The sequence below is a fragment of the Scyliorhinus torazame genome, chromosome 1 (genome assembly GCF_047496885.1).
Source record: "Scyliorhinus torazame isolate Kashiwa2021f chromosome 1, sScyTor2.1, whole genome shotgun sequence".
Taxonomy (NCBI): domain Eukaryota; kingdom Metazoa; phylum Chordata; class Chondrichthyes; order Carcharhiniformes; family Scyliorhinidae; genus Scyliorhinus; species Scyliorhinus torazame.
In genome coordinates, this window is record NC_092707.1 from 391,362,485 (window position 1) to 391,376,571 (window position 14,087).

Here is a 14,087-nt window from a genome sequence, read left to right on the forward strand (position 1 = left end):
CTTTGCCGTCTCATTGCGAGTTGGTAGCGTGCGTAGATCTGGTTCACTGGGCGAACATAGATGCTTTTTAGTGCTGCGAACGCCGTCTGGTAATCCTCTGCGTCTTTGATGAGAGGGAAAATTTCCGGGCTTACCCTCGAGTGCAGGACCTGTAGTTTCTGGTCTTCTGTGACCCGGCCGGGGGCCATTCTGAGGTAGGCCTCGAAACAAGTCTGCCAGTGTTTGAAAACTGCTGCTGAGTTCACTGCGTTGGGGCTGATCCTCAGGCATTCCGGGATGATCCTGAGCTCCATAGTTCTTTTAAGCACGCTTAATAAATTGTAGCGCACAAAGACTCACGAGAGACGAGTAGAGATGAAGTCAAAGAACAAAGAACAAAGAACAAAGAAATGTACAGCACAGGAACAGGCCCTTCGGCCCTCCAAGCCCCTGCCGACCATACTGCCCGACTAAACTACAATCTTCTACACTTCCTGGGTCAATGAGGCTCAGTCGATGAGGCTTTATTAAGCGTGACGTGTTCCCCGCAGTTCAGTAGCTGACTGGCCTGCGGGGGAGAACTCCAGATTCTTATACTCCGCCTTCAGGGCGGAGCTAGAGGTCAACAGCCAACCAGGACCCGGGATCTGTCAGCCAATGACATCACGGCTTCACAGTCCCACATGACCCCTAATGCATACTACCACAATGAGCAAGCAATCTGTTTTTAAAAAAATACTTTAAAAAAGTCAATGAACAGAGTGAGCCATAGAGCAGTTAGATATTCACAAAATGCTTTTTTCTAGAGGAAGTGATTTAATGGATCAGGGACTTTGTTAGGTTTTGAGAGCTAGTCAGAGAGCAGCCAAGGGGGGACAGGAGCAAGATAGCCAGCCACTATTGTGAATGTCACCTTCATAACACTGTGAACCTGGCTACAATGCAGGAAAATCAATTACCCACTGTATGAGAACCTATCATGAAATGCATGAATGTAGTGCACTAAACATTTATACACTTAGAATATCCTTCCCCTTTTTTTAAAATAAATATTTTTATTCTCCTTTTTCACATTTTCATCAAAATTTACAACATAAGATAATCAACAATAACAACAAATACAATGGCAATCCCCTTATCCCACCCACCCTCAAACAACTCCCAACATTTTGAATACAAAACACCAATGAAAAAGAATCATCAATAGAAAATTGAAAAGGTAATTAAGGAATATGTAGGTTTCAATTGTACGGGTGAGGTGTCAAAGACAGTCGTCTGGGAGGCTCTAAAGGCGGTGGTGAGGGGTGAGGTAATTTTGTTTAAGGCCAGGGTGGACAAAGAGGAGAGGTTGGAGCGGCAGAGGGTAATAGATGAGATGTTGGAGGTAGATAGGAGGTATGCAGAAGATGGGGACCCAGCAAAGCTGGAAAAGAGGAAGGAACTACAGGCGAGCTTCGACCGACTGTCCACCAGGAAGGCGGTGCGCCAACTGAGGCGAGCAAGGGGTGCAGTTTATGAACATGGAGATAGGTATGTTAGCAGGTCAGCTCCGGAGGGAGGCAGTGGCAAGGAAAATTTTTCAGGTGAGGGATAGGGCAGGGAAGTTGGTGGTGGCTCCGGTGCTGATTAACAAGGTTTTTGAGGAATTGTATGAGAGGTTGTGCAGGTCAGAGCCACCCGGGGGAGACCGTGAGATGCAGGAATTCCTAGATGGGTTGGAGTACCCGAGGCTAGGGGAGGGGGACAGGGCTACATTAGAAGGAGCAATAGTGGAGCAGGAGATAAAGGATGCAGTCGGGGAAGGTGGCAGGGCCGGGTGGGTTTCCAGTGGAATATTATAAAAAATTCAAGGATAGGTTGGCACCCCTGATGGTGGGGATGTTTGAAGAGGCGATAGGGAAGGGAGTGCTGCCACAAACCTTGGGGCAGGCATCGATTTCACTGTTGCTAAAAAAAGATAAGGATCCGACGGAGTGTGGGTCGTATAGACCCATATCACTTCTGAATGTGGACGCAAAATTATTGGCGAAGGTACTGGTGGGTAGGCTGGAGGAGTGCCTCCCGAAGGTGATAGGAGGGATCAGACGGGGTTCGTGAAAGGGAGGCAGCTGTTTTCGAACATTAGGAGGGTTTTGAACGTTGTTATGGCACCGGCGGAAGGGAAGGAAACAGAGGTGGTTGTGGCATTGGACGCCGAGAAGGCGTTTGATTGGGGAGAATGGGGGTACCTGATGGCAGTGCTAGAACGGTTTGGGATTGGACCAAGATTTGTGAACTGGGTAAAGCTATTATATAAGGACCGAAGGCGAGTGTCCTCACAAACAATATCAGTTTGAGATACTTTTCTCTCCACCGTGGGACGAGACAGGGATGTCCTGGGCGCGATTCTCCGCTCCCGCGCTGGTTGGGAGAATCGCCTGGGTTGCCAAATTTTCCCGCGACGCCGGACCGACGCCCTCCCGCGATTCTCCCAAGCGGCGAGAACGGCCCCGTCAAGTTCCGTCGAGACACCCAAAATGGCGATTCTCCGGCACCCCTGCTATTCTCAGGCCCGGATGGGCCGAGCGGCCAGCCCAAAACGGCGGGGGGGGGGGGGGGAAGGGGGGGGATCCTGCACTGGGAGGGGCCTCAAATGGGGTGTCGCCCGCGATCAGTGACCACCGATCGTCGGGCCGTCCTCTCTGAAGGAGGACCTCCTTTCTTCCGCAGCCCCTCAAGATCCGTCTGACATCTTCTTGCGGGGCGGACTCGGAGAGGGCGGCAACCGCGCATGCGCGGGTGATGCCAGTTATGCGGCACCAGCCGCATCATGTATGCGGTGCTGTCTTTACGTGGCGACAATGCCTGGCGCGTGTAAATGATGCAGCCCCGCTCCTAGCCCATTATCGGGCCCTGAATCGGTCGGGATAGGGGCCGTTTCATGCTGTCGTGAACCTCGACGGCGTTCACGACGGCGTGGGCACTTCGCCGCGGGAGCGGAGAATCCCGCCCCAGATGTCGCCCCTGCTGTTTGCACTTGCGATTGAGCCGTTGGCCATCGCATTAAGAAGTTCGGGAGCATGGAAAGGAATAGTGCAGGGGTGGGGGGGGGGATAGAGCATAGGGTGTCCTTATATGCCGACTACTTGCTGCTGTTTGTGTCGGAACCGAGGGCGTCGATAGGAGGAATATTGGAGCTACTGCGGGTATTTGGATATTTCTCGTGGTACAAGCTGAACCTGGACAAGAGTGAGTATTTTGTGGTGTCTCGGCCATGGGTGGGGGCAGGGGTGGGAGGGGCTGCCATTCCGTAGGGCAGGGACTCACTTTAGGTATCTGGGGGTGCAGGTTGCCCAGGAGTGGGGGAGGCTTCGCAGGTACAACATCACTAGGTTTGGTGGGGAGAGTGAAAGCCGATCTGGCAAGGTGGGATGGTCTTCCTCTGTCACTGACGGGTCAGGTAGAGGCGGTTAAAATGAATGTGTTGCCGCGATATTTGTTTATTTTACAATAAACAAATTGAGTGTAAACAAATAAACACTGAGTGCTGAATTTGGTGCTTTTTGAGTGCTATAGTAAGAGTTTGGTGACCGAGGGAGTTAGGTGAGGAGGGAGTAAGGTGCTCCTTTCATTTTGTTTCCGACATTTCCGCAAAGAGTGAGAAGAGAGCCAGGAGTTTACAGAAAGTGTAGCTGACTGGGAGCAGAGTCGGAGGGCGGAGATCTAGTTAGTCCACAGGGCAGCTATATTCTGTATTCTGTCAGGTAAGAAGGGATGGAGGCTAGGCCAGTTGCATGCTCCTCCTGTAGGATGTCGGTGGTGAGGGATACCACCGATGTCCCCGCTGACTATACCTGCGGGAAGTGCACCCAACTTCAGCTCCTCAAAGACCGTGTTAGGGAACTGGAGCTGAAGCTGGATGAACTTCGGATCATCCGGGAGGCAGAGGGGGTGATTGAGAAGAGTTACAAGGAGGTAACCACACCCAAGGTACAGGACAAGAATAGCTGGGTTACAGTCAGGGGGAAAAAAACAAACAGGCAGACAGTGCAGGGATCCCTCGTGGCCGTTCCCCTTCAAAACAAGTATACCGTTTTGGATGCTGTTGGGGGGGATGACCTACCGGGGGAAGGCCCTAGCGGCCAGGTCTCTGGCACTGAGTCTGGCTCTGGGGCTCAGAAGGGAAGGGGGGAGAATAGAAAAGCAATAGTTGTAGGAGATTCAATGGTTAGGGGAATAGATAGGAGATTCTGTGGTCGCGAGCGAGACTCCCGGAAGGTATGTTGCCTCCCGGGTGCCAGGGCCAGGGATGTCTCGGATCGTGTCTTCAGGATCCTTAAGGGGGAGGGGGAGCAGCCATAAGTCGTGGTGCACATTGGTACCAACGACATAGGTAGGAAAAGGGGTGTGGAGGTAATAAACAAGTTTAGGGAGTTAGGCTGGAAGTTAAAAGCCAGGACAAACAGAGTTGTCATCTCTGGTTTGTTGCCGGTGCCACGTGATAGCGAGGCTAAGAATAGGGAGAGAGTGCAGTTGAACACGTGGCTGCAGGAATGGTGTAGGAGGGAGGGCTTCAGGTATTTGGATAATTGGAGCGCATTCTGGGGAAGGTGGGACCTGTACAAGCAGGACAGGTTGCATCTGAACCAGAGGGGCACCAATATCCTGGGAGGGAGGTTTTCTAGTACTCTTCGGGAGGGTTTAAACTAATTTGGCAGGGGAATGGGAACCGGATTTGTAGTCCAGCAACTAAGGTAGCCGATATTCAGGACGCCAAAGCATGTAGTGAGGCAGTGGGGAAGGGAACACTGACAAGGGAGAGTACTTGCAGGCACGGAGATGGGTTGAAGTGTGTATACTTCAACGCAAGAAGCATCAGGAATAAGCTGGGTGAACTTAAGGCATGGATCGGTACTTGGGACTACGATGTGGTGGCCATCACGGAAACTTGGATAGAAGAGGGGCAGAAATGGTTGTTGGAGGTCCCTGGTTATAGATGTTTCAATAACATTAGGGAGGGTGGTAAAAGAGGTGGGGGGGTGGCATTATTAATTAGAGATAGTATAACAGCTGCAGAAAGGCAGTTCGAGGAGTATCAGCCTACTGAGGTAGTATGGGTTGAAGTCAGAAATAGGAAAGGAGCAGTCACCTTGTTAGGAGTTTTCTATAGGCCCCCCAATAGTAGCAGAGATGTGGAGGAACAGATTGGGAAACAGATTTTGGAAAGGTGCAGAAGTCATAGGGTAGTAGTCATGGGCGACTTTAACTTCCCAAATATTGAGTGGAAACTCTTTAGATCAAATAGTTTGGATGGGGTGGTGTTTGTGCAGTGTGTCCAGGAAGCTTTTCTAACACAGTATGTAGATTGTCCGACCAGAGGAGGGGCAATATTGGATTTAGTACTGGGTAATGAACCAGGGCAAGTGATAGATTTGTTAGTGGGGGAGCATTTTGGAGATAGTGACCACAATTCTGTGACTTTCACTTTAGTAATGGAGAGGGATAGGTACGTGCAACAGGGCAAGGTTTACAATTGGGGGAAGGGTAAATACGATGTTGTCAGACAAGAATTGAAGTACATAAGTTGGGAACATAGGCTGTCAGGGAAGGACACAAGTGAAATGTGGAACTTGTTCAAGGAACAGGTGCTACGTGTCCTTGATATGTATGTCCCTGTCAGGCAGGGAAGAGATGATCGAGTGAGGGAACCATGGTTGACAAGAGAGGTTGAATGTCTTGTTAAGAGGAAAAAGGAGACTTATGTAAGGCTGAGGAAACAAGGTTCAGACAGGGCATTGGAGGGATACAAGATAGCCAGGAGGGAACTGAAGAAAGGGATTAGGAGAGCTAAGAGAGGGCATGAACAATCTTTGGTGGGTAGGATCAAGGAAAACCCCAAGGCCTTTTACACATATGTGAGAAATATGAGAATGACTAGAGCGAGGGTAGGTCCAATCAAGGACAGTTACGGGAGATTGTGTATTGAGTCTGAAGAGATAGGAGAGGTCTTGAACGAGTACTTTTCTTCTGTATTTACAAATGAGAGGGGCGATATTGTTGGAGAGGACAGTGTGAAACAGATTGGTAAGCTCGAGGAAATACTTGTTAGGAAGGAAGCTGTGTTGGGCATTTTGAAAAACTTGAGGATAGACAAGTCCCCCGGGCCTGACGGGATATATCCAAGGATTCTATGGGAAGCAAGAGATGAAATAGCAGAGCCGTTGGCAATGATCTTTTCGTCCTCACTGTCAACAGCGGTGGTACCAGGGGATTGGAGAGTGGCGAATGTCGTGCCCCTGTTCAAAAAAGGGACTAGGGATAACCCTGGGAATTACAGGCCAGTTAGTCTTACTTCGGTGGTAGGCAAAGTAATGGAAAGGGTACTGAAGGATAGGATTTCTGAGCATCTGGAAAGACACTGCTTGATTAGGGATAGTCAGCACGGATTTGTGAGGGGTAGGTCTTGCCTTACAAGTCTTATTGAATTCTTTGAGGAGGTGACCAAGCATGTGGATGAAGGTAAAGCAGTGGATGTAGTGTACATGGATTTTAGTAAGGCATTTGATAAGGTTCCCCATGGTAGGCTTATGAAGAAAGTAAGGAGGCATGGGATAGTGGGAAATTTGGCCAGTTGGATAACGAACTGGCTAACCGATAGAAGTCAGAGAGTGGTGGTGGATGGTAAATATTCAGCCTGGATCCCAGTTACCAGTGGCGTACCGCAGGGATCAGTTCTGGGTCCTCTGCTGTTTGTGATTTTCATTAATGACTTGGGTGAGGGAGTTGAAGGGTGGGTCAGTAAATTTGCAGACGATACGAAGATTGGTGGAGTTGTGGATAGTGAGGAGGGCTGTTGTCGGCTGCAGAGAGACATAGATAGGATGCAGAGCTGGGCTGAGAAGTGGCAGATGGAGTTTAACCCTGAAAAGTGTGAGGTTGTCCATTTTGGAAGGACAAATATGAATGCGGAATACAGGGTTAACGGTAGAGTTCTTGGCAATGTGGAGGAGCAGAGAGATCTTGGGGTCTATGTTCATACATCTTTGAAAGTTGCCACTCAAGTGGATAGAGCTGTGAAGAAGGCCTATGGTGTGCTCGCGTTCATTACCAGAGGGATTGAATTTAAGAGGTGAGGTGATGATGCAGCTGTACAAAACTTTGGTAAGGCCACATTTGGAGTACTGTGTACAGTTCTGGTCGCCTCATTTTAGGAAGGATGTGGAAGCTTTGGAAAAGGTGCAAAGGAGATTTACCAGGATGTTGCCTGGAATGGAGAGTAGGTCTTACGAGGAAAGGTTGAGGGTGCTAGGCCTTTTCTCATTAGAACGGAGAAGGATGAGGGGCGACTTGATAGAGGTTTATAAGATGATCAGGGGAATAGATAGAGTAGACAGTCAGAGACTTTTTCCCCGGGTGGAACAAACCATTACAAGGGGACATAAATTTAAGGTGAAAGGTGGAAGATATAGGAGGGATATCAGAGGTAGGTTCTTTACCCAGAGAGTAGTGGGGGCATGGAATGCACTGCCTGTGGAAGTAGTTGAGTCGGAAACATTAGGGACCTTCAAGCAGCTATTGGATAGGTACATGGATTACAGTAAAATGATATAGTGTAGATTTATTTGTTCTTAAGGGCAGCACGGTAGCATTGTGGATAGCACAATGCTTCACAGCTCCAGGGTCCCAGGTTCGATTCCGGCTTGGGTCACTGTCTGTGCGGAGTCTGCACGTCCTCCCCGTGTCTGCGTGGGTTTCCTCCGGGTGCTCCGGTTTCCTCCCACAGTCCAAAGATGTGCAGGTTAGGTGAATTGGCCAATGATAAATTGCCCTTAATGTCCAAAACTGCCCTTGGTGTTGGGTGGAGGTGTTGAGTTTGGGTAGGGTGCTCTTTCCAGGAGCCGGTGCAGACTCAAAGGGCCGAATGGCCTTCTTCTGCACTGTAAATTCAATGATAATCTATGATTAATCTAGGACAAAGGTTCGGCACAACATCGTGGGCCGAAGGGCCTGTTCTGTGCTGTATTTTCTATTAATACCTACCGATTTTCCTGCCAAAGCTTTTTTTCAGGGAGATTGAGGGAAGGATTACCTCGTTCATATGGGGAGGTAAGGTGGCCAGAGTGAGAATGGGGCTGCTACAGAGGGGAAGGCAGGCAGGGGGTTTGGGTCTCCCGAACCTGATGTTCTACTACTGGGCGGCGAATGTGGAGAAGGTGCGGAGCTGGATCAGTGGGGTTGATTCCCAGTGGGTCAGAATGGAGGAGAGTTTGTGCAGAGGGTCGGGGCTGAAAGCACTACCAACAGCGCCGCTCCCGATAGCTCCGAGGAAATACTCAGGGAGTCCGGTAATAATAGCTTCATTGAAAATCTGGAGGCAGTTTCGCCAACACTTCGGGTTGGGGGCAGGGTCAAGGGAAATGCCGATTCGGGGGAACCACAGATTTGAGCCAGGGAGGTGGGATGGAAGTTTTCAGAAATGGGAAGAGAAGGCGATTAAGACGCTAAAAGATTTGTTTCTTCGGGGTCGCTTTGCAGGATTCAGGGAGCTGGAAGCGAAGTATGGGCTGGATCAGGGAGAAGTGTTTAGATACATGTAGGTTCAGGATTTTGCCAGGAAGGAGATACAGAGCTTCCCAGAGGAACCGGCCTCCACATTGCTGGAGGAGGTGTTGACGACAAGCGGACTGGAGAAGGGGGCAGTGTCAGCGGTGTACGGAGCTATTTTGGAAGAGGATAAGGCACCACTGGAAGGGATCAAAGCAAAGTGGGAGGAAGAGCTTGGAGAGGTTATAGAGGAGGGGGTCTGGTGTGAGGTGCTCCGGAGAGTGAATGCCTCTACCTCATGTGCGAGGTTGGGGCTGATACAGCTGAAGGTGGTATATAGAGCGCACCTCACGAGGGCGAGGATGAGACGATTTTTTGAAGGAGTAGAAGATGTGTGTGAGCGTTGCCGGGGGAGGGGGGGGGCGAGGGTGGAGGGGGGGGGGGGGGGGGGGGGGGGCGCTAATCACGTTCATATGTGTCGGACCAGCCAGGGTTGGAATCGGGTGCGGAGGCAGATATCATTGTCTTTGCCTCGTTGATCGCCCAAAGGCGGATCCTGCTGGGATGGAGAGCAGCCTCTCCACCCTGTGCCCTGGCGTGGTGGGGGGTCCTGTTGGAATACTTGACCCTTGAGAAGATTAAGTTCGAACTGAGGGGAAGCTCGGAAGGGTTCTACAAGTCATGGGCACTATTTATTATGCACTTTCAAGAACTGGATAACATCGAATGTTAGTTGGGGGGGGTATAGGTGGGAGGGTTGGGGGAGGGGGGGCTGTGTCTATTAAAGGTGACTATGGGTAATCCCTGATTCCTTTTTGTTATTTGCTTATGTAAACATGCGGGCTGATGTTTGGGGGTTGGTGGGAGGATGGGAGCGTTGTTATTGTTATGGGGATTGACATATCTGTTGTTGTTTATTGTTGGTGGGTGTAAATTCAGGAGAAAATGTGAAAAAGGAGAATAAAAATATTTTATTAAAAAAAAAGAAAAAGAATCAATAACTTATACATTCCAAACCGCCCCCCCCCCCCCCCATTAATGTTCTATGTCATCCAATTCATGAAAATGCATGTGAACATGGCCCATGAGTTGTAGAACCCTTCCATCCTCCCCTCAACTCTATCTTTACTTTCTCAAGTGTTAAGAACTCCAGCAGGGGCAGTACAGTGAGGCAGTGGTTAGCACTGCTGCCTCACTGCGCCAAGGTCCCAGGTTCGATCCCGGCCCTGTCCATGTGGAGTTTGCACATTCTCCCGTGTTTGGTGGGTTTTGCCTTCATAACCCAAATATGTGCAGGATAAGTGGATTGGCCACTCTAAATTGCCCCTTAATTGGAAAAAAAATAATTGGGTACTCAAATTTTTTTTTTAAAAAACTTCAGCAGATTCCACCCCCCCCCCCCCCCCCCTCTCTCTCTCTCCACGCCGAGGCACAGGGTGGAGACGCCGATCTCCACCCCTTTGGGTGATTAGCGAGGCAAAGGCCAAGACATCTGCTTCTGCATCCGCTTCCAATCCCGCCCGATACGCCACCCCGAATATGGCTTCTAGGGGACCCGGTTCGAGTCTCACGTGCACCACCTTTGAGATTACCTTGAAGACCTCCGTCAAATACCCGTCCAGTTTTGGACAGGACAGGATGGTCACGACTGGGAGTTAAATATCCGAGGGTAGCAAACTTTTCGAAAGGACAGATTGGATGGTAAGGGAGGTGGTCTAGCTCTGTTATTTAAGGATGACATCCGGGCAACAGTAAGGGATGACATCGGTGCCACGGAGGATAAGGTTTAATCCATTTGGGTGGAAGTCAGTAATAGTAAGGCGAAAAAGTCACTGATAGGAGTAATCTATAGGCCACCAAATAGTAACATTATGGTGGGGCAGGCAATAAACAAAGAAATAACTGATGCATGTAGAAATGGTACAGCAGTTATCATGGAGGATTTTAATCTACATGTCGATTGGTTTAACCAGGTCGGTCAAGACAGCCTTGAGGAGCAGTTTATAGAATGTATCCGCAATAGTTTCCTAGAACAGTATGTAATGGAACCTACAAGGGAACAAGCGGTTCTAGATCTGGTCCTGTGTAATGAGACAGGATTGATTCAGGATCTCATAGTTAGGGATCTTCGCGGAATTTAAAATACAGATGGAGGGTGAGAAGGTAAAATCAAGCACTAGTGTTTTGTGCTTAAACAAAGGAGATTACAATGGGATGAGAGAAGAACTAGCTAAGGTAGACTGGGAGCAAAGACTTTATGGTGAAATAGTTGAGGAACAGTGGAGAACCTTCAAAGTGATTTTTCACAGTGCTCAGCAAAGGTTTATACCAACAAAAAGGAAGGACGGTAAAAAGAGGGAAAATCGACCGTGGATATCTAAGGAAATAAGGGAGAGTATCAAATTGAAGGAAAAAACATACAAAGTAGCAAAGATCAGTGGGAGACTAGAGGACTGGGAAATCTTTAGGGGGCAACAGAAAGCTACTAAAAAAAGCTATAAAGAGTAAGATAGATTATGAGAATAAACTTGCTCAGAATATAAAAACAGATAGTAAAAGTTTCTACAAATACATAAAACAAAAAAGAGTGGCTAAGGTAAATATTGGTCCTTTAGAGGATGAGAGGGGAGATTTAATAATGGGAGATGAGGAAATGGCTGAGGAACTGAACAGGTTTTTTGGGTCGGTCTTCACAGTGGAAGACACAAATAACATGCCAGTGACTGATGGAAATGAGGCTATGACAGGTGAGGACCTTGAGAGGATTGTTATCACCAAGGAGGTAGTGATGGGCAAGCTAATGGGGCTAAAGGTAGACAAGTCTCCTGGACCTGATGGAATGCATCCCAGAGTGCTAAAAGAGATGGCTAGGGAAATTGCAAATGCACTAGTGATAATTTACCAAAATTCACTAGTCTCTGGGGTGGTCCTGGCGGATTGGAAATTAGCAAACGTGACACCACTGTTTAAAAAAGGAGGTAGGCAGAAAGCGGGTAATTATAGGCCAGTGAGCTTAACTTTGGTAGTAGGGAAGATGCTGGAATCTATCATCAAGGAAGAAATAGCGAGGCATCTGGATGGAAATTGTCCCATTGGGCAGTCGCAGCATGGGTTCATAAATGGCAGGTCATGCCTAACTAATTTAGTGGAATTTTTTGAGGACATTAACAGTGCGGTAGATAACGGGGAGCCAATGGATGTGGTATATCTGGATTTCCAGAAAGCCTTTGACAAGGTGCCACACAAAAGGTTGCTGCATAAGATAAAGATGCATGGCATTAAGGGGAAAGTAGTAGCATGGATAGAGGATTGGTTAATTAATAGAAAGCAAAGAGTGGGGATTAATGGGTGTTTCTCTGGTTGGCAATCAGTAGCTAGTGGTGTCCCTCAGGTATCAGTGTTGGGCCCACAACTGTTCACAATTTACATAGATGATTTGGAGTTGGGGACCAAGGGCAATGTGTCCAAGTTTGCAGACGACACTAAGATAAGTGGTAAAGCAAAAAGTGCAGAGGATACTGGAAGTCTGCAGAGGGATTTGGATAGGCTAAGTGAATGGGCTAGGGTCTGGCAGATGGAATACAATGTTGACAAATGTGAGGTTATCCATTTTGGTAGGAATAACAGCAAAAGGGATTATTATTTAAATGATAAAATATTAAAACATGCTGCAGTGCAGAGAGACCTGGGTGTGCTAGTGCATGAGTCGCAAAAAGTTGGTTTACAGGTGCAACAGGTGATTAAGAAGACGAATGGAATTTTGTCCTTCATTGCTAGAGGGATGGAGTTTAAGACTAGGGAGGTTCTGCTGCAATTGTATAAGGTGTTAGTGAGGCCACACCTGGAGTATTGTGTTCAGGTTTGGTCTCCTTACTTGAGAAAGGACGTACTGGCACTGGAGGGTGTGCAGAGGAGATTCACTAGATTAATCCCAGAGCTGAAGGGGTTGGATTACGAGGAGAGGTTGAGTAGACTGGGACTGTACTCGTTGGAATTTAGAAGGATGAGGGGGGATCTTATAGAAACATATAAGATTATGAAGGGAATAGACAGGATAGATGCGGGCAGGTTGTTTCCACTGGCGGGTGAAAGCAGAACTAGGGGGCATAGCCTTAAAATAAGGGGAAGTAGATTTAGGACTGAGTTTCAGAGAAACTTCTTCACCCAAAGGGTTGTGAATCTATGGAATTCCTTGCCCAGTGAAGCAGTAGAGGCTCCTTCATTAAATGTTTTTAAGATAAAGATAGATAGTTGTTTGAAGAATAAAGGGATTAAGGGTTATGGTGTTCGGGCCGGAAAGTGGAGCTGAGTCCACAAAAGATCAGCCATGATCTCATTGAATGGTGGAGCAGGCTCGAGGGGCCAGATGGCCTACTCCTGCTCCTAGTTCTTATGTTCTTATGTAAAACATATGAATGTGATTAGTGTCCCCCCACACTGCTTACAAACATCCTCCTCAAAAAGTTGACTCATCGTCATCCTTGTAAGGTGCGCCCTATTAACCACCTTCAAATGTATCAGCCCCAACTTCGCGCACAAGGTTGGCGCATTCACCCGCCAGAGCATCTCACACCATGACCCCTCCTCAATATCCTCCCCCAACTCTTCCTCCCACTTCGCCTTAACCCTCATGCTATTTAACAGTTATTTCAAAGGATTACCATGAATGCTAATGAGACATTGAGAAAGTGGTTATGTCACTGGACTAGTTATCCAGAGGCCAGTGCTAATATAGTGAAACTGATGAGTCAACCTTGAATAATAATAATCTTTATGTGTCACAAGAAGGCTTACATTAACACTGCAATGAAGTTACTGTGAAAATCCCCTAATCCCCACACTCCGGCACCTGTTTGGGTACACTGAGGGAGAATTCAGAATGTCCAATTCACCTTACAAGCACATCTTTTGGGACTTGTGGGAGGAAACCGGAGCACCCGGAGGAAACACACGCAGACACAGGGAGAACGTGCAGACTCCGCACAGAGAGTGACCCAAGCAGGGAATCGAACTTGGGACCCTGGTGCTGTGAAGCAACAGTGCTAACCACTGTGCTACTGTGGATGACATGAAATTCCAGTTATGTTGAAGTCCCGAATCATTCCCACTGGCAGAATAGCAAATCCCATAGAAGGATGCCTGTGATAAACTGAAATTTCACATTGGTCACTTTGGATTAGCCAAACTTATCATATGACTGTCCTGACCAATCATTTAGCAGAGTTAGACCATACAACAGTGCAAAACAATGGACCACAGGGCAAGTCATTATTTGACATCATAATGTGCTTGTGAAAGGACATACAAAACCTTTTTAAAAATAATTTTAGTGTACCCAATTCATTTTTTCTAATTAAGGGGCAATTTCGTGTGATTAATCCACCTAGTCTACATATCTTTTGGGTTGTGGGGTGAAACCCACGCAAACACGGGCAGAATGTGAAAACTCCATACGGACAAAGACCCAGAGCCGGGATCAAACCTGGGACCTCGGCGCCATGAGGCAGCAGTGCTAACCACTCAGCAGGTCTGGCAGCTTCTGTAGGACGAGAAAAGAGCTAACGTTTCGAGTCCAGACGACCCTT